This window comes from Camelina sativa, chromosome 20 (assembly GCF_030686135.1).
Source record: "Camelina sativa cultivar CO46 ecotype springtype chromosome 20, ASM3068613v1".
NCBI lineage: Eukaryota > Viridiplantae > Streptophyta > Magnoliopsida > Brassicales > Brassicaceae > Camelina > Camelina sativa.
Genome location: NC_141899.1, coordinates 13,543,664 through 13,568,395, shown reverse-complemented (window position 1 = coordinate 13,568,395; position 24,732 = coordinate 13,543,664). Strand labels below are relative to the sequence as shown.

Genomic DNA, 24,732 nt, shown 5'->3' with positions numbered 1-24,732 from the left:
TTGGGGTTATGGAGGTGTTTATGGATTATACATGGAGAGGAGAGCTGAACCAGAGACAGAGAAAGAGGAAGAAGAAAAGCTAGATCTATTATGTGTTTTCTTCTTCAAGTTCTCTGTAGTTGTTAGTTCTCTAAGCTTGTATATGTAATACTATGTAAAACCTTGGTTGATTGATAGTGGATGTTTGTGGGAGAAGGTTCCCACACGAGATGTACCCTCTGCATGAGGGGAACTTGTTAAATCTCTGTGTTATGTTTATGTTATGCAAACTGATCTGTGAAGTAGAAGAGGAGTAGGGGCAGAGTCGCAGTCTGCGGTTCACTACAGAGGTGAATCGGGGTCTGCGATTCTCAACAAGATGACATGATTAAGGGTGCCTCAAGAATACTTCAGGAATAAGGGGGTACCATAGCCTAGGTACCTGGGTTTCGCTGAAGGTGAGACCAAAGTATCATGGTACATAGTTTGAGGGGAGGTTTGTTGGGATACAAACAATGTCTCACATCTGAAGATTAGAAAATAAGTTTCTAGTATATAAGCCAAGACCAACTCCAATTAGTATGAGGCCTTTTGGAAAGGAGCCCAATAAGAAATCCGTGCGGGCTTTGCCACCTGGGCCCAAAGCGGACAATATCATACTAAAAGGGGAGTTGGCTTGGGCTTAGAAAGTCCAACAATTGGTATCAGAGCCTAGGTCAAAAAGTGGACCTAGGGAAGTGGGTGTGGGCTCTATGTGGGAGGATCTCTTAAAAAGATGACATGATTAAGGGTGCATCAAGAATACTTCAGGAATAAGGGGGTACCAGAGCCTAGGTACCTGGATTTCGCTGAAGGGGAGGCCAAAGTATCATGGTACATAGTTTGAGGGGAGGTTTGTTGGGATACAAACAATGTCCCACATCTGAAGATTAGAAAATAAGTTTCTAGTATATAAGCCAAGACCAACTCCAATTAGTATGAGGCCTTTTGGGAAGGAGCCCAATAAGAAATCCGTGCGGGCTTTGCCACCTAGACCCAAAGCGGATAATATCATACCAATAGGGGAGTTGGCTTTGGCTTGGAAAGCCCAACAATATATATAATTGATTAATTAATTAAGGATAAAAAATGCTTCAGGCAACCAACATACATGAGCATGATACATTTCAAAGACGGTATTCAAACTTTAATCAAATCATATACGGCAATCGGTGTGTTCAGACGCTTTATGGAAAATACTAGATTTTAACCCGCAGTGTACAGCGGGACTATATTTTTTAAAATAAAGTATAAATATAAATTTTTAGTAAACTAAATATATATATATATATATGACTAATGTTTTGTAAATTTTAAATGTATATCCCTTATATCTATATATTATTTAGGTTTACCGGTTTAAAAATATAGGTTTACAAATTTAAATTGTTAAATTCAGAATATAATCCATAATACATCATAGTACTGCTTGTTTATTTTACATAACCATAATTTAATAAACTCAATTAGATATGCCTAATATTCTAAGTCGATGGTTTAAACAAAACAATGAACTGATGATTTACTAACAACTAATTATATAATTTTTAATTTTATTAATACACAAACTCATCCCGCTACATACCCAAACACAATTTTTCTTCCTTGCTTAAATAAGACATGCAAAAAAATATAGTTACATTAATTTTATGTATTTTATGATGATTTAAAGCAAGTAAACTAAATAAATCAAACAAAGATGATAGGAAAATCATAATTTTAATTAAAAAAATATATTTTATATTTCAAACAAAATCTTTTAATTGTGTTTGGTTATAAGGATAGTAAAGGATTAATTGAAGATATTGTAATTAATTTAATTAGATATTGTAATTAGTCATTGATTGATTATTGAGATATTTTAGGAAATTTTGTTTAGCCCAAAATATTGGTTTTAAATTTTAATTTAAAGTTTAATGATAATGGCATTCTTTGTAAGTAAGTAGCAACTTTAGGATTTATTTGCTAAATGTCTCTAAAAATGTATATATAGATAATACGTTGCGTAAGGATTCAGAAATACTACTTTCTATTCAGAATATCACTTTTAATTGTTGAAATTAATTTGAATAATTTCAAGTTTATGACATTTAATGAGATAATTAATACGCACGCTTTTGGTTTCTTACAACATAATTTATTAATACATATTTTGATATAATATCAAAGCCCTCAATCTAATTCTAAATACCAAAACAATTAAAGAATAAAAATAAGAGTAAACAATTTGACTAACCCATATCTTTTTTTAAAAGAGCTTCTAACCATTTTTCATATATTAACAAAATTGCCGTCTAACTATTTTTGCGTCTTCGGGATCGTTTCTGATAAGCTGATCATTGGGTTCCTCTTTAGTTCTTTGCGGCTTAGACACTCTCTCTTGGATTTTCTATCTTACTCCCAGAGCTCTCCTTAAATAATGGTAAAAAGAAGAAGTTTCCAATTGCCTTGCAAGGCAAGAGAGAGGAGGAAACTCTAGGTCGGAAGTTCATGGTCTGTGTTATATCAAACTCTGTTACGTCACCCAACTTTGACTGACGCACCTTTTTCATGCATCGTGACAGCACCGCCGTGATGGACTCAACACGGGTAGCTTGTGGCAGACGTTTTCCACACGAACCTCTATTTTTGAGCTTTTCAGCCATCGAAGCACCAAAGACGAACCTCTCTGTCTTAGATTTGGTTCCGTTTACGAGTAACGGGGGAAACTCAATAGAAATATCAGCAGTTTAAAAGGTTATTACAACATGTTTGGTCCGCACTATGCCAATATATATGCACGTACGTACCTTACATTTCTTAAAATGTTAAGATATTCATGTCTACAATTTGAGAATTTTCAAAAAGGTATCACTTATTTAGATTCTAATACTACCATCACTTTTTTCTTTTTCCAAAAATCCCATATCTGTTGTAAAACACTTAGTGGACTCCATCGACCGGCCCACTATCCAGTCCGTCCATACTCGGCCTATCGGCCATACTTGGTCCGCGCGCATTAGGCCCATCAGCCGAAGCCCGTCGGCGATCCTTAGTTCTATGTCGGTTTAGCTTAGGTCCTTGTAATCCCTATATATACTTGTTGTAACCTCAATTCCTATCGATAATAACCTAAGAGATTTACTTCCTAAACTCTCCAATTTACAACACGTTATCAGCACGATAGCCTCTATCCCTAAACCCTAAAGCAGCCGCCTATTCTCCCTTACCCTAAAACCCTAAACCGACTTCCTGTTCTTACTTCCATCCGAGATCAAATCCCTCCTGTTCGAAGATCCTCTTGTTCACAAGCAACCCTTAGCTTGTGATCAAAGTTCTCTCGACAGCTTGGTCGAGGTTTGCTGTTCGCGGTTCGTCGATCGGGGGTGAGTGCGAGAAGCTGTTCGCGGGAAGCAAGGAGCTGTTCGTGGGAAAGCTGTTCGTGGTTCGTGGTCAAGAGATATCTGAGGTCTTTAGCTCCCAGATCAATTCCAGTCAGAATCCTTGTGGTGTTAAGGTAAACAAAATTCAAACTTCTTAAAACCACATAATTGAATCTGGAACTAAAAACTATTGAACCCTAAAATATCCAAGTAAACCAACAAACAAATTTAAAGATCTATAATCCTATAAACTTTAAAATCTATTCACATAGGATTGTTAGATTGTTTGTTAAATTGCACCAAATTATATCAAGCTTTAAAATTGTTGATTGACTGCTTGATTGTTGCATAAGAACCTAGAACTGTTTTAGATTCATAAGGATCAGATTATTACAGATTGTTCTAGGAAATTAAATCTTGGATCATTCATGCATAACAATAAAATCGGACCATGTTTAGGTTGTTATAAAATCGATTGCATGAAGTATATTTTAGGATTGTTTAAACTGTTCTTGAGAAATTCAAGAAGAAAATTCCCTAGATCCTAAATTCATAAACTCGAAAATTTTAGAGTTGTTCTAGGATAATTTCCAAATTAAAATTATAGTAATTATCCTAAATTAACCCGATTAAATAAAACTTTTGATAAGTTTCTATAAATTAAAACTTTTAATCGGAAATTAAAATATTGGTTAGGATAAGTCCTTAATCAATATAGTAATTATCCAAATTCCTTAAAATCAAAAAAATATTTAATCCTAAATCAAATAGGAAATTATAAGATAAGGAAATCCTATCTAGGAATAAGGAAATTGTTGCATGCATATAGCTATTTAGTTTTGTTGTCTTGCATGCATGAATTTAAACCGAAAAAAAACTATAAGAGGCAAGGCATGGTTCGGTCTCAAATACCGCATGACCTAAGGCATGGTTTGGTCTCAAATACCGCATGACCTGAAAAATTATTGCATGTTCGGTCTCAAATACCGCATGCTAACTATCGGTTGTCTATATTTATGCAGATGGCTAATCTCAAGAGCCTTGACTACCCTATCTTGCAAGCCTCCGGAAAGAATTACTTGCAATGGGCTAATGACACCGAAATCTACTTGTCATCGAATGGCCTGAAAGGGTGCATCGATGAGGATGTTGAGTCTACGGACAGAAACAAGAATAAGTGTCTCCAGCACATACATCATCATATTGCTGAGAGTATCAAAAGCCAGTACCTCTTCCTAAGAGATCCTCTTGCCCTTTGGACACAGCTGAAACGCCGTTATGGGCACCAAAAGACGGTGCTCCTTCCAAAGGCAGAGTTTGATTGGAAGAGCCTAAGGATCCAGGATTACAAATCCGTAGAAGAGTATAACTCTGAGCTCTTTAGGATTGTCTCACTCCTTAGGCTGTGTGGGAAAGAGGTGACTGAGCAGGAGCTGATTGAGAAGACATTGTCTACCTTCAGCCCTAATAACAGAGTACTCCAGCAACAATATCGGCATCAAAAGCTTGCTGACTATGGGGAACTCATTGAGTGTTTACTGCTAGCTGAGCAGAACGATGAGTTATTGATGATGAACAGTGCCATGCGACCTCCTGGTACAGCCCCATTACAAGAAGCAAATAAGGTCGACTTGGGAAAGAGAGCTGTAGTGGAGTCTAATGAGCCCAAGGAGCCTAGTGAGATCAACTACGTCCACAGAGATAAACACTATGGCCGTGGTGGCGGTGGTGGTAGAGGACGTAGTAGTCGTGGGGGCCAGGCTGGTCGAGGAGGCCGCGGACGTGGTGGTAAGGGCCGTGGGTCCTTTAAGCCAAATTCCAAGGCCAAATCGACTTGCCATCGATGTGGTATGTCAAACCATTGGGCCAAGCACTGCAGAACTCCCAGACACCTCATTGATGCATATCAAGAATCTCTTAAGAAAAATCCAGAAGCAAACTATGTACACATCGATGATGAAGGAGACTTCGATCATGAGAATGATGATTTGCTAGGATATGAGACTTCCGACTGCCTCAAAGATGTTGAATGAATTTCAAATTTATTTTGGTTTATTTTCTATGCTTTATGATTTAATTTCCTTTTAATGTAATGGATAATTGCTTTGATTTAAATTCAATGGATTTTATTATAAATTGTTCTATTAAAATCCGAAATTCTTGTCCTATTTATAGACATGGCCGAGGACATGAGTGAACTAGTAGTGGATAGTGGCTCCAGCCACACCATACTAAAAGATAAGAGATATTTTATAAATCTTATACTAAAAAGTGCAAATGTTAATACAATTGCGGGTATAGCAAATCTTATAGAAGGCTACGGCCAAGCACACATATTGTTACCTAACGGAACTCATATTGAGTTATGTGATGCTCTATACTCACCTAGCTCTAAGAGAAGCTTATTGAGCTTTAAAGACATAAGGTCAAATGGTTCTCATATTGAAACCAAGGGTGAAGGATCTAAAGAGTTCCTCTACATTACAGAAAATGTGAAAGGACAAAAGAAGATCCTAGAGACTATACCTGCCTTAGCCTCTGGTCTATACCATGCTAAGATTAACATGATAGAAGCCAATTTGGCTAAGCACAAAATATACAAAGAAAGTTTCACTTTATGGCATGACCGGCTTGGCCATCCGGGAACTAACATGATGCGTAAATTGATAAAGAGTTCAAAAGGGCACAACCTTAAAGAAAGAAAAGTTCTCCCTAAGAATCTCACATGTGGCATGTGCACAAGGGAAACTTATTGTAAGACCATCACCAGTAAAAGTCACAAGAGAGACTTTGCATTTTCTGGAAATGATACAAGGTGACATATGTGGGCCAATACACCCACCTAGTGGGACATTTCGATATTTCATGGTGATGATAGATGCATCAACCAGATGGTCCCACGTATGCTTGTTATCCACGAGAAACTTAGCATTTGCTAAGCTCTTAGCTCAAATCATTCGATTAAGAGCACATTTTCCAGACTTTCCACTTAAGACTATACGTCTAGACAATGCTGGTGAATTTACATCCCAAGCGTTTAATGATTACTGTATGTCCATGGGGGTGAGTGTGGAACATCCTGTGGCACATGTACATACACAAAACGGATTAGCTGAATCCTTCATTAGACGAATACAATTGATAGCTCGACCATTATTAATGCGATCGAAGCTTCCTGTGTCGGCTTGGGGACACGCAGTCTTACATGCAGCAGAACTCATACGCATCAGGCCATCTAGTGAACACAAATATTCCCCATCCCAACTCCTATCGGGTCAAGAGCCAGACTTATCCCATCTTAAGACATTTGGTTGTGCCGTTTATATACCAATTGCTCCACCACAGAGAACAAAGATGGGACCACAGAGGAGAATGGGAATATACGTGGGGTATGAGTCTCCCACCATAATAAGGTATCTCGAGCCACTGACAGGAGACCTGTTCAAGGCCAGATACGCGGACTGTCAATTTATTGAGTCCGAATTCCCTATGCTAGGTGGGGAGACCAGCAAGCTGGGCAAAGAACTGACATGGAATCAAACATCCTTAGAATGGCAAGATCCTCGAACTATAACATGTGATGCAGAAGTTCAGAAGATTATACATCTTCAACAGCTAGCTAACCAATTGCCAGATTCCTTTGCTGACCCAAAGAGAGTTACAAAATCGTACATACCAGCTTGCAATGCACCAGTACGTATTGATGTTCACAAGGAACACAATAATCAAGTTGCTACAGAGTCTATGCCACGTTTGAAACGGGGTAGACCATTAGGTTCCAAAGATAAGAATCCTCGGAAAACAAAGAGTGCAAAACAGACCGAGGCTAAGGGAATTACAGAAAAGCCAGACGTTGTCACAGAAACTCCTACGGCACCTGATGAGGCTCAGGACGCTGAACCTCAAGAGCCTGAAGGAGTTGACAACAATGAGATCTCAATAAACTATATTATGTCTGGAATACAATGGAACCGAAAGGATGTCGACATTGATGATATATTTGCATACAAGGTAGCACTTGACATAAATGAGGATCATGAGCCCACATCTATACTAGAGTGTACACAAAGCAAAGATTGGCTTAAATGGAAAGAAGCCATTGATATGGAGCTAAACTCTTTAAAGAAGAGAAGTGTGTTTGGTCCGACCTTAAGGATAACACCAGATATTAAACCAGTTGGACACAAATGGGTCTTTGTGAGAAAGAGAAATGAGAGAAACGAGATTGTCAGATACAAGGCAAGGCTCGTAGCACAAGGATTCTCTCAAAGACCTGGAATAGATTATGAGGAGACCTACTCCCCTGTGATGGATGCAACGACTTTTAGATATCTAATAAGTCTGGCCATAAGAGAAAGTTTAGATATGCGGTTAATGGATGTTGTAACTGCATATCTATACGGTCCACTGGATAATAAAATTTACATGAGATTACCAGAGGGTATAGAACTCAAAGATAAGAAGGGTTCTAGAGACCAGTACTGCATAAGGCTAGACAAATCGCTTTATGGACTGAGACAGAGTGGTCGAATGTGGTATAACCGGCTAAGTGAATATTTGGCCAAGGAAGGTTATAGGAATGACCCGATCAGTCCCTGTATATTCATAAAGAAATTCGCGAATAAGGGATTTGTGATAATAGCAGTATATGTGGATGATTTAAACATCCTTGGAACCTCTGGGGAAATCGCCCAAACAGTAGAATATCTCAAAAGAGAGTTTGAGATGAAAGACCTAGGCAAAACAAAATTCTGTTTGGGGTTGCAGCTTGAGTACATAAACAATGGGATCCTTGTGCATCAAAAGGCATACACAGAAAAGGTACTCAAGAGATTTAATATGGAGCAATCTCACTCATTGACTAGCCCAATGGTTGTGAGAAGTGTGCAAGTGGATAAAGATCCATTTGCTCCTAAGAAGGACAATGAAGAAATTCTTGGTCCTGAAATGCCTTACCTCAGTGCTATAGGAGCATTAATGTTCTTGGCTAGCCACACTAGACCTGACATATGCTTCGCAGTAAACCTTCTGGCAAGATACAGTTCTTGTCCGACCATAAGGCACTGGAATGGTATAAAACATGTTCTGCGTTACCTACAGGGAACGACAGACTTTGGTTTATTTTACACTAACCATAACAAAGAAGGTTTAGTTGGTTTTGCTGATGCAGGTTATCTGTCCGATCTACATAATGGAAAGTCACAAACAGGTTATGTGTTTACACACGGTGGTACAGCGATCTCTTGGCGTTCTATGAAGCAGACTCTAGTAGCCACATCCTCAAATCACGCGGAGATCCTAGCCATGCATGAAGCCAGCCGTGAGTGTGTTTGGTTGCGGTCAATGACTCAGCACATTCGGACAGACAGTGGTATGGACACAGACAAATCAGCAACGGTCATCTACGAAGACAATACAGCCTGCATCGCACAACTCAAAGAAGGTTACATCAAGGGAGATCGGACAAAGCACATCCTGCCGAAGTTCTTCTACACACATGAACTACAAAAGGCCGGAGAAGTTCAAGTGGTGCAAGTTCAGTCATGTGACAACTCAGCCGATCTCTTCACCAAGGCATTACCGACAACAACATTCAAGAAGCTCACGCACCAGATTGGAATGCGGAGGCTTAAGGACTTGGAGTGATGTTTGGAACAGGGGGAGCAATGTGTGCTGTACTCTTTTTCCTTCACTAAGGTTTTTTCCCAATGGGTTTTCCTGGTAAGGTTTTAATGAGGCAGCATCCCCTAAGCACATTGCTGCGATCCCGTCCAACATAGGCACGGTCATATCGTCCAAGGGGGAGTGTTGTAAAACACTTAGTGGACTCCATCGACCGGCCCACTATCCAGTCCGTCCATACTCGGCCTATCGGCCATACTTGGTCCGCGCGCATTAGGCCCATCAGCCGAAGCCCGTCGGCGATCCTTAGTTCTATGTCGGTTTAGCTTAGGTCCTTGTAATCCCTATATATACTTGTTGTAACCTCAATTCCTATCAATAATAACCTAAGAGATTTACTCCCTAAACTCTCCAATTTACAACAATATCCTAAATCTTGTGGGAATTTAATATACCATGTTTTGACGAATTCAAGCAGTTCAATTTGTGATAGATTTACTAAAACAAATCCATATAATAACTAAAAAGTAAAAACAAGCGGATTTAGCTAGAATTCGTCAACTGTTACCACTAAAATTGATAAATTACACATAAATAATACTCATGATATACGAAATATTTATTAGGAAAACATGGTGGAGGCATAAGTCTTGAGGTTTTCGAATGCAAGAAACACCATATACATAAGTTACTACCGTAACTTAAGAAATCGAGTCATGCACATTCTAATTCAAATATATATAAATGGATTTACCAACAAAAGTAAATATACGAATAGAAATGGATTTACTACGAGAAATACAAATAAACATACATGATACAACAATGGATTCACCAACAAAAGTACAAAAACAAAGAGAAATAATGGATTTATTACCAGAAATACATATAAACATACAACAGAAATAAAAATGACAATCCGACCATCATTGTGCAATTCATCCGAATAACATTCTCAAATAGGTATACTTTCAACGAGCAAAGAAACGATGTGTGCCTTCAAGTACTCGGGGTGGGTGTAAGAATCTTGGTACCTATAGAATACATCGATGACACGGGAAAGGTTAAAAACTCGCATCAAAAGAGGGAAAGGAAACGCATGAGGCCTCATTATCTCTTGGTTCAAGTCCTTCCATGCATTTGAAACAATGTTTTTCATTTCTTCCACTGCTATTTCCTTGGAAACACCAAATTGATTCATATAACAATCAATTCCAGTCGCTACATGCTCCCGTTTGTGTTCATACTGCAATTACAAAATACCAAACGTATTCAGTTTGAGAAATACGTACATACATAGTTAGGATTCCAAACTTAAATTGTTCTCACTTCGTAGCTGGAAACGTCATCTGTAAATCTACAGATCATCTCAGAAGCTACCCTAATTTTAGGATGTGAGCTTAACCATTCAAAAGCATCAAGTTTCGCGACATCTGTCATCCTCACGAATGTCACGGCTATCAAGGCATAGTAAGCTGAAGTCAATATTGCATTCTCTTTATACTCATCAAGCTGAAGTTTCGCGACATCTGTCATCCCATTAGGAGCAGCGGGAAGCCACCTGCGATAAAGCCATATATCTTATAAGTCAAGACCATAGAAAAAAACAAACTTTACAATACACATTAAGTTTATATATATCAACAAATGTGGTACTTTTCCATTGCATCTGTGAAAAGCTCAAGTTCCTCCACTGTTCCATATGCATCATACGTATCATCAAGTGCTGTGAATAAGATTAGTGCAGTAGCTAATGCAATCGTGCTTGAGAATACTGAGGCTCGAAGTATGCTCCAAGTGACCACAAGTACGCCTCTGTTATCCTATGCCTTGTGTATGTTATTTTAGATTCAATCTCCATTTCATGGTACCACCTTAAATATTATAAAAGAAGTTCAACAATCCATGCAAGACAATTATGTGTATATGTATTGAGTGGCCATGATAGTTACCTTGCTACAAAAGAAAGCTCTTCACGGTGTAATATTTGCAGCAAATTAAAATCTATCTTTGCAAACTCAAGTATTGTTGGGTCACACGACTCTTCTTCCTGGTAGTACGAGATATATTGTCTTGTTTCTATCCTTGAGATGCCCTTGTGGTATGGATGTTTCAGGGCATTCTTGATGCGTACTGCGAGATGGGGGCTACATCGAGACGTAATTTCTTTTAAATGAGCGCGTGAGAAAGCGAGAGCTTCATCAATAATGTCTTCTCCGTGAGTGCCCCATTGTGCAGATTCATACAAACTTAACATCCCGTTTGCATCGGCCACCAAGTGTCCTTTGAACTTCCCATTTTTGTCCGTGAACTTCTCAAACACATCTTGAGGTAAATAAATGAAAATTTTGAGTTGAATGAAAACCATGAAAAGTGTTGTTCATTCATATATTTTAAAGTATTTTTAATTACCAGCAGAAAGTTTAAAGCCGAACTGCCTGAAAACTTGGAAAAGTATTCCAACCGTGTACAAATCGCATCCGTCTTGTCTTATCGTCTGATTAAAGTCAGGACAATCAAATAACTTATCCAACTGCTCTACAATATCTTTGTCAAAGTGATAAGAGACACCAAGGCGGCATAAAGCATCTATGTATTTGATGTGCTCTATCGGATTCGCTTTCGAAGACATAAACGATTCCTTTACAACCTCCTTTAGCGTAGCATGCTTCTCTTTTAACGTGTCAGTACCCTATATCCAGAGCCGTGCCCGAGATTTAGAGGCCGTAGGCAAAAAGAAAAAAGATAGTTTCATCTTTGAAATAATTTATAAAAGTATAACACTTTTAATACTTCATAAATCAAAGGTATAAAATAATCTTTCATAAAAAGTTACAGAAAAATAGATGGGCATAGTATTGTGTCACTATCAACAACAAAAAATAGTTTTGGTGATTATATGAATTTTAAATAAACTGTGGTATAAAAATGTGATATCTAATTAATATAAGAAAATATTAATATGCAGCAATCCTATCTTGCCGTTGTATCAGTATTTATAGATCCTATATATTGCAGTATTACTCTATATTCACTATATTCCATTATCACTAGTTTTAAATTTCCATAAACAAAAACTATTAACAAAAATATGATTTGTTAAACTTTCTACAAAATTAGAGACCGTATGTGAGTGTTTCTTTTTCCACCATGTAGGCACGGCTCCCTATATGGCAAAGAAATAATCGGGTATACATGAGTTTTAAGAAATCACAGTAGGCTACAAATAGTTAATACTGCATGAAATAATTAATTATAACATGAAAATGATATATATACGTACGAGGTCAGACTTTGAGAAAGTGGTTAAGGGATCTTTCCAGATGTTTGCAGGATAATCAGCTAGTGGACGGTGGATGTCACTCCCCATGCTAAAAGTTTCAGGTAGGAGAATGAATGAGTTTCTTACTATGATTACTCACTTGTGGTACATACATATATAGATATACATTGCGATAACAAGTCCAAGATGTTTTGGCATAGGACAATTTTCCACCATATAAACTGATGAGTGGTCTTTACTTTTTTGGCTTATAACCTTGTAAACTCTATTCATTTTCCTAGGAAAATTGACAAAATATATATACGATTAAAATAATATTTTTTTTTAATTAATTGTTGCCATTAGAAAAAGGACATTTGTCTCTAAAACGAGAGTTTTAATAAGCTTTTATTTATTTTATTACTTTTCTTTCGTTTGTATTCCTATACTTTTATCTCTAAAAAATAGAGTAACTCTATAAGACCATCTCCAATAGTTTTTCTTATTTTATCTCTATAATAGAGATGAGTTTTACTCCAATGATTTTCCCTATTTATTCTTCTATAAAAGAACATTCTAAATAGATACTATTTTATTTCATAATTAACACCTTTTATTTATAAAAATTGCAAACTAACCCATTTTACTTTAAATTTTGTAACACTTTCATAAAATTATCTTTTGCAAATGGTAGTCTCACTATTTAGAATAAATATTTACACTTCAATTTATATTATTAGTTCTTAAAAATACTTATTTTATTTATTTTGGTCATAAATAAAAAACTTAAAGATTAAGACGACTACTTTGCAAATAAAATAGTTCAACTCTATTTATAGAGGAAAAAATAGAGTTCCTCTATATATAGAGAAAAAATTAGCAATCTCTATTATAGAGGTGAAAATAGAGATGGATTGGAGCAAAAATTACTCTATAATAGAGTATAGAGGCAAAAATAGAGGACCATTGGATATGCTCTAATAAAAAAGAATTTTACTCTAACCCACCTCTAAAATAGAGATTGTTATTTTTTTCCTCTATATATAAAGAAAATATAGCAATCTTTATTTTAGAGATGAGAATAGAGGTAGATTGGAGTAAATTTGTCTCTAAAATAGAGATTGCTATATTTTTTTATCTATATATAGAGACAAATATAGGATTGGGTTGGAGATGCTCGATGTCTCGTTGAGCTAGTCTAAGAGCATCACCAACACATCTCTATTTTTTTCTATCATAGAGATATTCTATAATAGAGGTGAGTTTCACTCCAACTCACCTCTATTCTCACCTCTAAAATAGATATTGCTATATTCTCTACTATTTATAGAGAAAAAAAAAAATAGAATTCCTCTATATATAGAGGAAAAAATAGCAATCTCTATTTTAGAGATGATAATAGATGTGGCTTGGAGTAAAACTCACTCCTATTATAGAGTTTATCTATTATATAGTAAAAAAATAGAGAAAACCATTGAAGATGGTCTAATATCAAAGTTTAAATTCGATGAGAGAAAATAACTTTGTTATTATCAAAACGAAAATGATGCAAAAAAAAAAAAAACTATTTCAATAATAATATCCTTGTTTAAGAGGTGCCTAGTGATCTATATTTCTTTTTTCATCCTTTTGTCGTCAGAACACCACTCATTATTTGCCATGAAAACCTCGTGTAATAAGGAGACTCTAGCAAAGAAGAGTACTAACTGTGAGAACTGAAATCTAGTTTCTCTTTCCGAAGTAATTCGAATGTCGAGGAGCTTATTGCCGTTATAATTCCGAACTGAATTGAGAGAGTTTTGAGAATTTGAATTTGTATTACTGCTTTTGGAAAATATTTCTGACCCTTTACAAAAGACCCCTTCCTTACATATTTATACCGACCAATTTATTATCTAATTAATACATAATTAATAGGGTACGATTTGCGCGACCCAATTAATCCTCTTGAATGCGGGAATCTTTGACCGGGCCCGAGCTGCGAGCTGACCAACACGGATCACCTCCGCGCTCACTTCCTTCCTCCAGGCCTGATGGGCCGATCAGTAATACGCTCTTGGCCCAATAGACAAGCCCGGCATGGGCCTTTTTGCTTACTGCCCGAGATGGCAGATCGTGGGTACAACAGTTGCCCCCCAAGTCTCCCGAGCTGAACAGTTCGGGGGACTTTTAACCTTCAAGCGATCGATTTTGGGAAACTGAATATCCCCCATATCTCCACGATTTGATCGTGGTAATGATGAGATTTGTCTTCCCGAACAAGCCTCGGGCCCACTAGGTGGCGTGTTAGCTATAAGAGAGAGAGAGAACGGTGCGAGACCTTTCACTTCCCCAGGTAATCATTACTCCCTGGTTCCGTGTATAAAGGTAAAGTCGACTTCTCTCTTTCACTCTTAATCCCCAATTGTGCTTGTGTTTTCTCCGTTTTTTGATTTTCTCTCTTTCCTTCTGTGAACTTCTTTTACTTTCGCCGGAAAATCCTTCACTCTCCCTTTATTTCTTACTACTTTTACCGGGAAAGCATGTCTCTGCCAAAATCCTCATCGGGAAAAACCGCAAAACCCTTAATTCCGGGCGTTTTCGGCCCCCACCAGCCGTCGATTCTCTCTGAGATTAGAGGATCCACCGGGATTCCGTCGGAGGTCGAGATCAGATTCCCGGAGGCTCATGAGTCTCCGGAGAACCCCCCTCCGGGGTACTGTTGCGCGTTCGAGATATTCTTCTCTGCGTGCGGTCTGTCATTCCCCCTTCCCGAACTCATCGTGACGATGATGTTCGAACTGGGCTTCGCTCTTCCCCAGATGTGCCCCAACTTTGTTCGGACTGTCTTGTGCCTTCAAACTCTGGGGGAGGAGTTCAACTACCAGTTGTCATTGGCCGACTTCCTCCAGGTGTACACGGTGAAGACTGGTCGCACCAAGGGCACACTCTACGTGAGCCCGCTTGCCGGGCTAAAGGTCTTTGACGACCTGCCCGAGAAGGATGAAAAGTGGCGGAAGTCCTATTTCTTGTTCCCGGTTAACGAGCTCACTTTCGGCCACCGCGTGAGTTCGCACGTATCAAAGTGGACTTCAAAAATCGGTAGAATGGAGTTCCTTGCTAGGTCCAAGTTAAGTATTGCTTGACTTTCCGTCTCACCTTTTAACTGTTTCTTTTTCAGATCACTTCAAACGCGGATTGCTTTGCCCAACATTCGCGGAGTTTTTCTCGAGGTTCTGCAGCCATGGACAAATTGCTTGGGATTCTTTCTCCTGCGAAATGATCAGAGAGTCCACGGTGAGGCTCGGAAGACGTTCTCTAGTCTGTTCTACCCCCGTGAGCGTTTCGGAGATGAATTATAGGGAAGAAAGGACATGCCGAGCTACCAAAAAAGAGGCAAAGAAACAGATGGCGATGGCCCTTGCTGAAGGCAAAGCTCGCCTTTCTAACAAGAATTCCTCCGGATCCTCCGTTCTCGAGGTGAGCGGGACTTCCGCACCTCCAACTGGCTCTCCCGAGCTTGGTACAGAATCAACTAGGGCTCCTGCTGGCCCGTTGGTTCCCTCCGTGATTGTCATTGCTGATTCTAGCGATGAGCCACGGGAGGTCGCTGCTTCCCTCCCGGCATCGAAGAAAACCTCTGCTGAGATTTCCTCTCAGCAAACCGATTCATCGAAGAAGAGGAAGGAGCCCGAGACCGCCTCCTCTTCTCGTGAAAAAGTCCGAGCCCGGACTGGCTCATTAGGGGATGAGCAAAATAAACCGAGCTCGAAAGACAGGGGTCCCTCCTCAGAGAGGAGATCTAAAGAGGCCCCCCCGCCTAGAGATTCCGGGGACTCCTCTAGGAGGAACCCGCTGAAGGAACAACGTCCTCTCGCCCGAGGTAATAGATTTTCTGAGGTGCTCTTAAGTTTATACCTTTGACTGTTCGATAGTTGATGACTGAAATGACTTGCCCAAAAATCTTTCAGTCCCCCCTGCGTCCCCAGCTGACCTAATGAGGAGCTACGTACAGCCTGGAGTTCGGATTCCGGCGTTTGCTGACATGACCGAGGTCAATCGTGCGAACTACTTCCGTTTTACGGTTAAAATCGGCGAGGTAATACCCTTTGGCCCCTTTTTTTTTTCTTATCATTTTATCCGCTTCTTGACGAGCTGACTTTCCAGCTAATGATCGAGTTCAACTCCTCGGTGGCGTCCTACGAGGATTAATTGTTCGCCTCCCCTTCATCTTCCGAGGTGAACCTTCTTCAAGAGAGGATCGCTGACCTGGAAGCCCAGGTGAAAGAGTACGCCAGGCTGGAGGCTGAGAATGCTAGCACCGTAGCGAAAGCCGAGCAAATCCGAGCGCGGATGAAGAAGGCTGAAATAGAGGTGCTCGACCTTGGGGTTGCCAATGAAGACCGCCGAGACAAACTGAAGAAGGCGGGAGACCTTTACTTCGAAGCGGCGGAGGATGCGAAGGCGGCCAAGAACAGGTTGCACGAGATCGAGCTCTGCAATCAGCTACTCGAAGCTGGCAACAGCTGCGAGATTGAGAGCGTGCGAAGGGAGGAGAGGCAGGCAATGAGGCGGACTCTCCGTCCTCTGGTTGAGGAGGTGAGGGTCACCTTCGAAGAGAGGGAGAAGCTAGCTCCGCTCCAGGTCCGAGCTGCTGAGAGTAGGGCGAACCGGATGCTGATCGAGGAGATCGCCAGAGGAGAGATCCAAGACATGGAGGCCGAGCTCGGACTCCTGAAAGCTGATGAAGAAGAGGCGGACGAGAAGGTTTCGAAGGTAGCTCCTCGTGACCTCGACCTCTCAGTATTCTCAGATCTTTTGGCAGATACACCCGATCTCTTGTGCAGCAAGAACCCGCTAAGCGTCACAATCGACGAGTCCAGCACTAATCTCGGGCAAATGTCAAAGCAGGGAATGGACGATTTTCTGGCGAACACTAGGCCTGAAGAGGAGCTCGCAGAGATGGGCTTGGCCCTATCCGAAGCGGCGTCTGATCCCGTTCTTCCTAATCCTTAGTTTTTGTTTTGGGGTTGTTTTGGCACGGGTTGCCCCCTGTTTGTAGTACTTATTTTCAGACTTTTTTTGGAGTGTTTTGGTCGTGGTAACCACTCCATAAAAAAAAAAATTTGTTTTGTCATCTTAAATGCGAACTTAATTTCCGCAATCTTTTGTTTTAAAAGATGATATGAGCAGGAATAAACACGAAGTAAGAACTTCGGTTAAGTAGTTCGAAAAGATGACACCCCAACTTTAATAAGTAAAGCTGAGTACGAAGTGGATACTTCGGTTTAGATAAGAAACTAAGTTTTGACTTTACTAAGTAAAGTGGAGTACGAAGTAAGAACTTCGGTTTAGATAAGAAACTAAGTTTTGACTTTACTAAGTAAAGTGGAGTACGAAGTGAGAACTTTGGTTTAGAGTTTTCGCAAGGTTAAGCTTTAAAGTAAAGCTGAGTACGAAGTGAAAACTTCGGGTTAGACCTGCGAAGATGAACCTCGGCTTAAATGATATACGCGAAGTCAGACTTCGGCTTTTTTTTTTTTTTTTTTTTTTTTTGAGGAACCATTATTAATAAAAAAGTTTAAGAAAACTTTAAATTTTATTAATATGGATAGCTGGACATGAAGTGGGCTGCCTACGTACCCTTATCGGGATCAAGCTAAATCGTAGTTCGATACAAATAAATTAACTGTAAAAGAGTTTAAGGTGCAAAGAATTCTAAGACCTCGGGACTGGTTTTCCCTCTGAGTCCTCAAGCTGATAGACTCCATTTCGGACTTCGCCAGTAATTCTGTACAGTCCTTCCCAATTAATTCCCAGCTTTCCTGCATTGAGCTCCTCGGTGTTCTCGTAAACTTTCCGGAGGATTAGGTCACCAACTGCCAAGGGTCTGCTTCGGATTTTGGAGTTATAGTACCAAGCTACTGCGTTCTGGTAATTCTGGATCCAAACCAAGGCCTGGTCCCGACGCTCGTTGATTGTATCGAGAGTATCCTGTAGGAATTCTTCATTCTCCTCAGCTCGGAGCGGGTTTAGCGAGGTACGGATTCCGAGCACATCTATATCGGCTGTGACTACGGCATCAACTCCGTAAACCAGGGAGAAACGTGTCTCATTAGTGGCCCGACGAGGTGTTGTTCGGATCGCCCAGAGGACGCCCTGAAGTTCGTCCGGCCAGCACCCCTTGCGAGCATCGAGCCGTTTCTTCAAGTTGGCAAGTATGACCTTATTCATCGCCTCGGCTTGCCCATTACCTTGTGGGTAACGAGGAGTTGATTTATTGAGTCAAATTTTCCACTTCGCGCAGAACTCTTCGAACTTCGAGGAGATGAACTTTGGACCATTGTCCGTGATAATTTCACACGGGACGCCATAGCGATAGATTATGCTCTTAAGCACGAACTGCTCCACTTCGTCACTTGTTACTTTCGCATAGGCTGCCGCTTCTACCCACTTGGAGAAATAGTCGGTAAGAGTGAGCACGTACTGAACTCCTCCTGGTCCTCGATGTAATGGACCAATGATATCCATAGACCACATCATGAATGGGTAAGGTGCGGACACCGAAGACAGGAGCTCGGCAGGTTGATGAATTGACGGGGCATGCTTCTAACACTTCTCACAAGCTCGAGAATATCTTTCGCAGTCCGTGACCATGGTAGGCCAGAAGTAACCTTGTCTTTTGATTTTGAAAGCCAGAGTCCGACCTCCGGAGTGATTTCCATTGGGACCATCGTGAAGAGCTCGCATTAGCATCGCGGGCTCACTACCAGCCACGCATATTAGATATGGACCAGCTACACTTCGGCGTAGAAGTATTCCGTTGTGAACGGAGTACCGCGCACTGACAACCTTGAGTTTCATAGCTGCCCATTTGTCGGCTGGGAGTTCCCCTTTTTCCAAGTAAGCCTAGATCGGGCTCCGCCAGTCATCTGCCCCGCAGCTGTTAGAATTCGTGCCGCGCGAAGTAGCATGTGGGATAACAGCCTGATTGTCAACTGGTGAGCTTGCCGGTTCCGGAATTTGACTCGCGTCTAGCTCTGCCAGAGGTGGGTGAACGTCCATTGGAGTAGGCATAACGGGGGCTGGGTCCTCCGGTGGCAAAGAGTCCGCAGACGCCTTGCGAGCTGCCTCCTCTGCAGCCAGCTGCTTTTTCATTGCCCGGGTGACGACATTTGAGTTTTCTAGTCGAATGCTCGGATATTGGATAACTACGACGGGGATAATCCTGGTCGTCGCGGGATCCGAAGTGGACGCCAAAGATGCTAAAGCGTCCTCAGCGGAGTTTTCACTTCGTGGGATCTTAGTGATTTCAAAATCCTCGAACTTAGTGACTAGTTCCCGAGTTGTGGATAAATAAGCCTCCATACGACCATCCTTTGTCTCGTACTCCCCCAAAAACTGGTTGGTGACCAGCTGTGAATCGCAGAAAGCTCGGAGTTTTCGGACACCAATCCCCACTGCAAGGCGTAAACCAGCAAGGAAGGATTCGTACTCGGCTTCATTGTTGGACGCACTGAAAGCCAAGCGAAATGACTGCTCGATCACTTCGCCTGTAGGGGAAGTGAGGCGGACCCCAATTCCTGCTCCCGACTTGGACGAAGCACCATCGACATACAACGTCCATGCGGCTTCGACATTGTCGCTAACCGAAGAGGCTAGTTGGAGTTCGATCAAAAAAGCAGCCAGCACTTGCGCCTTTGCACAAGTTCGAGTCCGGAACTCGATGTCGTATTCACTGAACTCGACAGACCATTTAGCTAGCCTCTCGGATTGGCTCGGACTATGTAATACCGTCCGTAGTGGTTGCGTCGTCAGGATTATGATTGTATGGGACTGGAAGTAAGAACGCAGTTTTCTTGCCGAAGTGACTACTGCTAGGGCCAATTTTTCCATCATAGGGTACCTGGACTCCGCCCCAGTAAATGACTTGCTGATGTAGAAAATTGGTCGTTGCTCCCCCCTTTCCTCACGAACCAAGACTCTGCTGACTGCACTGTCCGAGACGGCTACGTAAAGAAAAAGCGGCTCACCAAACTCGGGTTTAGCCAAGACCGGTGGTTCAGATAGATAGGCTTTGAGCTGAGCAAACGCCTCTTCGCACTTTGCATCCCACGAGAAAGTTTTTCCCCCTTTTCGCAGCAACTGGTAGAACGGGAGGCACTTGTCCGTAGATCGAGAGATAAAGCGGTTGAGGGCTGCGATCCGTCCATTAGGCGTTGCACTTCGCGTAAAGTCCTAGGAGAACTCATAGACAAGAAAGCATTGATTTGCCTCGGATTCGCCTCAATTCCTCTCTCTGTGACGATATACCCTAGAAGCTCCCCTGATGGGACTGCAAAGGTGCATTTCGTGGGGTCAAGCTTCATCCCAAACTGATTCAAGATGTCGAAGCAAACTTTCAGATCCGCAAGATGCGAGCTGGCTTCCATTTAAATTTTCAGATTCGATGTAAACTTCCATGGTCTTTCCGAGCTGGTGCTCGAACATTCGATTTACCAGTCTCTAGTAAGTTGCTCCCGCATTCTTTAACCCAAAAGGCATCACCTTGTAACAGTAAGTCCTGCGGTGCGTAATGAACGCAGTCTTCTCCTGATCGTCTGGGTTCATAAGGATTTGGTTGTAGCCAGAGAAAGCATCCATGAAAGACATCAACTCGTGCCCCGAGGTAGATTCAACTAGCCGATCAATGTGCGGAAGTGGAAAGCTATCCTTGGGGCAGGCCTTATTGAGGTCGGTGAAATCAACGCAGTCTCGTGACTTTCCATTCTTTTTCTTGACTACCACTGTGTTTGCGAGCAACTCGGGGTACTTTACTTCGCGTATCTGTCCTGCCTTCAACAAACGTTCAACCTCTTTGTTAACGATTTCAGCTCGCTCAGGACCCAGCTTCCTTCGCTTCTGCTTTACAGGTCGGAATGTTGGGTCCACATTCAGCTCATGGGAGATAACCTCTGAACTGATACCGGGCATCTCGTCTACGGACCACGCGAAGGTAGCCATCCTTTCCTTTAGGAAGGTTATCAGACTGGCCCGGAGCTCGTCACCCAACCCCACTCCAATCTTGATTTCTTGATCCGGAAACTTGTTATTGATGAAAATGGACTCAGTGAGGTCACCTTTTAACTACTTCCGAACTGGATTCTTCGGGACCTCGAGCTGTGGTTGCTATTGGACCAGGAGCTTGTGACTTGCGAGGTAATAGCTCCTCGCCGTCCTTTGGCTTCCTAGAACCTCCCGTACTCCTTGTGGGGTCGGAAATTTGACGCACTGATGGTACGTCGAGGCCACTGCTTTCATCTGGTAGAGCCAAGGAGTTCCCAAAATAATATTATAGGCCGCAGGTCGATCGAACACCGTGAACTCCACCATTTTAACCACTCCTTGAGTAGACACCGGTAATGTGATCGTACCGAAGGACATTGACGTCTCGCTGGTGAACGAGACCAAAGGTGAGGGCGGTCCTACGATGTGTTCTTTCCCGATACCCATTCTAGCAAGCGTCTCGAGGAAAATCAGGTCTACCGAGCTCCCAGTGTCAATTAGGATTCGGCAGACTTCGTGGTTCGCCACGTCAAGCGAAATGACGAGTGTGTCATCGTGCAGAGTGTTCAGCTCCTCAGTTTCCTTCTCGGAAAAAGAAACTTCAGGTAGATCGCTTGCTGCAACCTTAGCTCGCTTCGGCTGGGGGCTGTTGAGCTTCCGTTGATGGTCTTTGATCGCAGTGACAGAGTTCCGAAAGAGGCGCGATCCCCCCATTATCACATCGATTCTTTTCTTGGGGAGTTCATTGCCATCGGACTGCTTCGGTTTCTGCTCCAACTCCTCGATTGTTACGTTTGGCATTTCTCCCGCCACGTACTTTTCTGCGAGGAGGTGCATCAGCTTCTTGCAGTCACGAGTGGAATGACTGTTGGTTTTGTGGAGCTCGCAATACGTGTCCTCATCTCGGACCCACTTGTTACTCGGGAGTACACCACTCTTGGAGCGCGGTGAGAATGGAGGTTTGGACGGTGAATTCTTTGGAGAATTCTTTTTAGGAGATTGAGTGACTGCAAACGTGCTCGGCCCGGACTTCGGAGTCGTAGGCGGAGTCTTTTTAGCGGGCGCTTCGAACCGTGGTTTTCCTATAGGGGAGCGTTTTTCTTTTGCGCAGCGGCGATTTTGTCTTCCTCTGCGACTATCAAGTTCGATGCCCGGTGTAATGCGTCCTGAATGGTTGGGAACTGATTCACGGACAACTCTTCGCGGAAGCGAGATTCATGCCAGAGGCGGTTTTTAAGCGCGGCCAGGGCTGTGGAGTCGGAGAGTCCTGGAATCTTGACCTGGATCTCCTTGAACTTTTTTATATAAGACCGAAGAGACTCTCCTGCCTTTTGGCTTAAGTTCCAAAGCTGAGCATCTGTCACCGCAGTTTCGATTAGGCTAGAATACTGCTTGACGAACGAGGTTGACAGCTCGGTGAAGTTTGTTATGGAGCCGGCTGCCAAAGATGCGAACCAAAGCAGCACCGGTCCACAAAATGTTTCTGCGTATAACTTGCAGTACCCAGCGTCTGCTTCGTGGGGCTCGAGGTCCACCCGGCTAGCTGTCAGCAAGAAAGTCTTGAGGTGATTGGTCGGGTCCCCTTTTCCTTCGTAACTAGAGAACTTAATTTTGCCAGTATCCTTGATGCGGACCCGGGCTATTTGATCGGAAAAAGGAGTTCGCCTCGACTCCTCGATCACTCGAGAGATATCCGGAGCTGAAGTGGTCGCACTGTGCATCACAGACCGCATGTCCCGGATTTCGCTTTGCATGCGGAAGATCTCGGGATTGGTAACATACCCCGAAGTTGAAGTGTTTCCATCCACAGGGAGAGGAAGACGAACTGGGATCTCGGAAGATCTGATGGTGCCGGGCTGAACCGGAGTGCGGCCATTGCCAACCAGTGGTGGCGCTGTTTGCGTGTTGATTTGAGGTGGGAACGAATCTCCCGGGGTGACGTTTGTTGCTGCCACCTGCGAGGTGGAAGGTGGAGTCACACCGGAGAAATCCAAAGCACGCCGGCGTGGGTTTGGGTCAGAGGACAGGAGGTCGACCCGATAGGCGTACGCGCGGTGGGAGGCTGAGAGGTCTGCTACGGACGTCGTGACTTCCTCAAGACGTGCGGAGACCTGACCCTCCTGGCTGTCAAAACGTTCAGTAAGAGCGGCGGAGGCAGCTTGCTGTCGGTCGGATTTCTCAGACAAGTCCTGCAGGAGCTTCTGGATCACCTCCAAGGATGCCTGATTGGGAGAGCCGGTTGCCATAACGGTGGTTGTGCTTGGTGTATTTACGTGCGAAGTCAGAACTAATGAGAGTCAGGCGATAACTCCCCTCCTTCTAGCGCCAAATGTGAGAACTGAAATCTAGTTTCTCCTTCCGAAGTAATTTGAATGTGGAGGAGCTTATCGCCGTTTATAATTCCGAACTGAATTGAGAGAGTTTTGAGAATTTGAATTTGTATTACTGCTTTTGGAAAATATTTCTGACCCTTTACAAAAGACCCTTCCTTACATATTTATACCGACCAATTTATTATCTACTTAATACATAATTAATAGGGCACGATTTGCGTGACCCAATTAATTCTCTTGAATGCGGGAATCTTTGACCGGGCCCGAGCTGCGAGCTGACCAACACGGATCACCTCCGCGCTCACTTTCTTCCTCCAGGCCTGATGGGCCGATCAGTAATACGCTCTTGGCCCATTAGTTAAGCCCGACATGGACCCTTTTGCTTATTGCCCGAGATGGCAGATCGTGGGTACAACACTAACCCAAAAATATGAAGAAAAATTAGAATCTTCATAACCTCTCAATTATTCTTCAAAATCAAAGACTATTGCGCTGTCCAATAGATTCATGAAATATGAATTATCTTTCCTTTTATTTTTGCACTCTTTACGCTGGAACCATTCATCAACCGCATACTGTATATAACATTCATTCATACTTATCAAAGCCCTCAAATTAATTCTAATTATCGAAATAGTTGAAAGATGGTACGTAGGTTTGTTGACATTTGGGGTTCTTCCTCTGTTTCACTTGAGAGGTTCACCATCTCTCTACTCTCTCTGTTTCTTTTCTTGTTGAAACAGAGATTAACAAGAAAATTCTTGGGAGGGGACCATATAAAATGTTCTGGTCCCTGGTCTGAGAGAATATACGGGTCTAGGTCCGGAACCTCTTAATAATTCAAAAAAAAAAAAAAATAAAGATTAACTTGTTCTCTCTTTATTCTCTTTGTGTTTTTTTTTTTTTTTTGTCAAACTCTCTTTGTGTTTTGTTTATTTTCTTGTTCTAAACAAAGACACTAACGTTTAGTAAGAGAAGATAGAAAAACATTAATTGTCTACATCTTTTTTATTTCATCCAAGGATAGTTTCTTACAAACACAACACACACATATGTAGTAGTTCTCACTACTCACTAGATACACAGACACCATGTTTCTACTTAGACTAAA

The 24,732-nt window shown here is 41.9% G+C and overlaps 2 pseudogenes across 1 annotated transcript; one reads left to right on the top strand and one right to left on the bottom strand.

The window, feature by feature from the left end:
- LOC104772514 (ferric reduction oxidase 5-like) overlaps positions 1-24,732 on the top strand; it is a 63,356-nt pseudogene that overhangs the window by 28,247 nt on the left and 10,377 nt on the right.
- Positions 9,770-12,422, bottom strand: LOC147918819 (alpha-humulene/(-)-(E)-beta-caryophyllene synthase-like; annotated as a pseudogene). Its single transcript, XR_015594023.1, has 6 exons — positions 12,286-12,422; positions 11,415-11,694; positions 10,955-11,327; positions 10,659-10,876; positions 10,332-10,563; positions 9,770-10,248 (listed from the first exon to the last, which is right to left on the bottom strand). The product of XR_015594023.1 is annotated as an alpha-humulene/(-)-(E)-beta-caryophyllene synthase-like (transcript).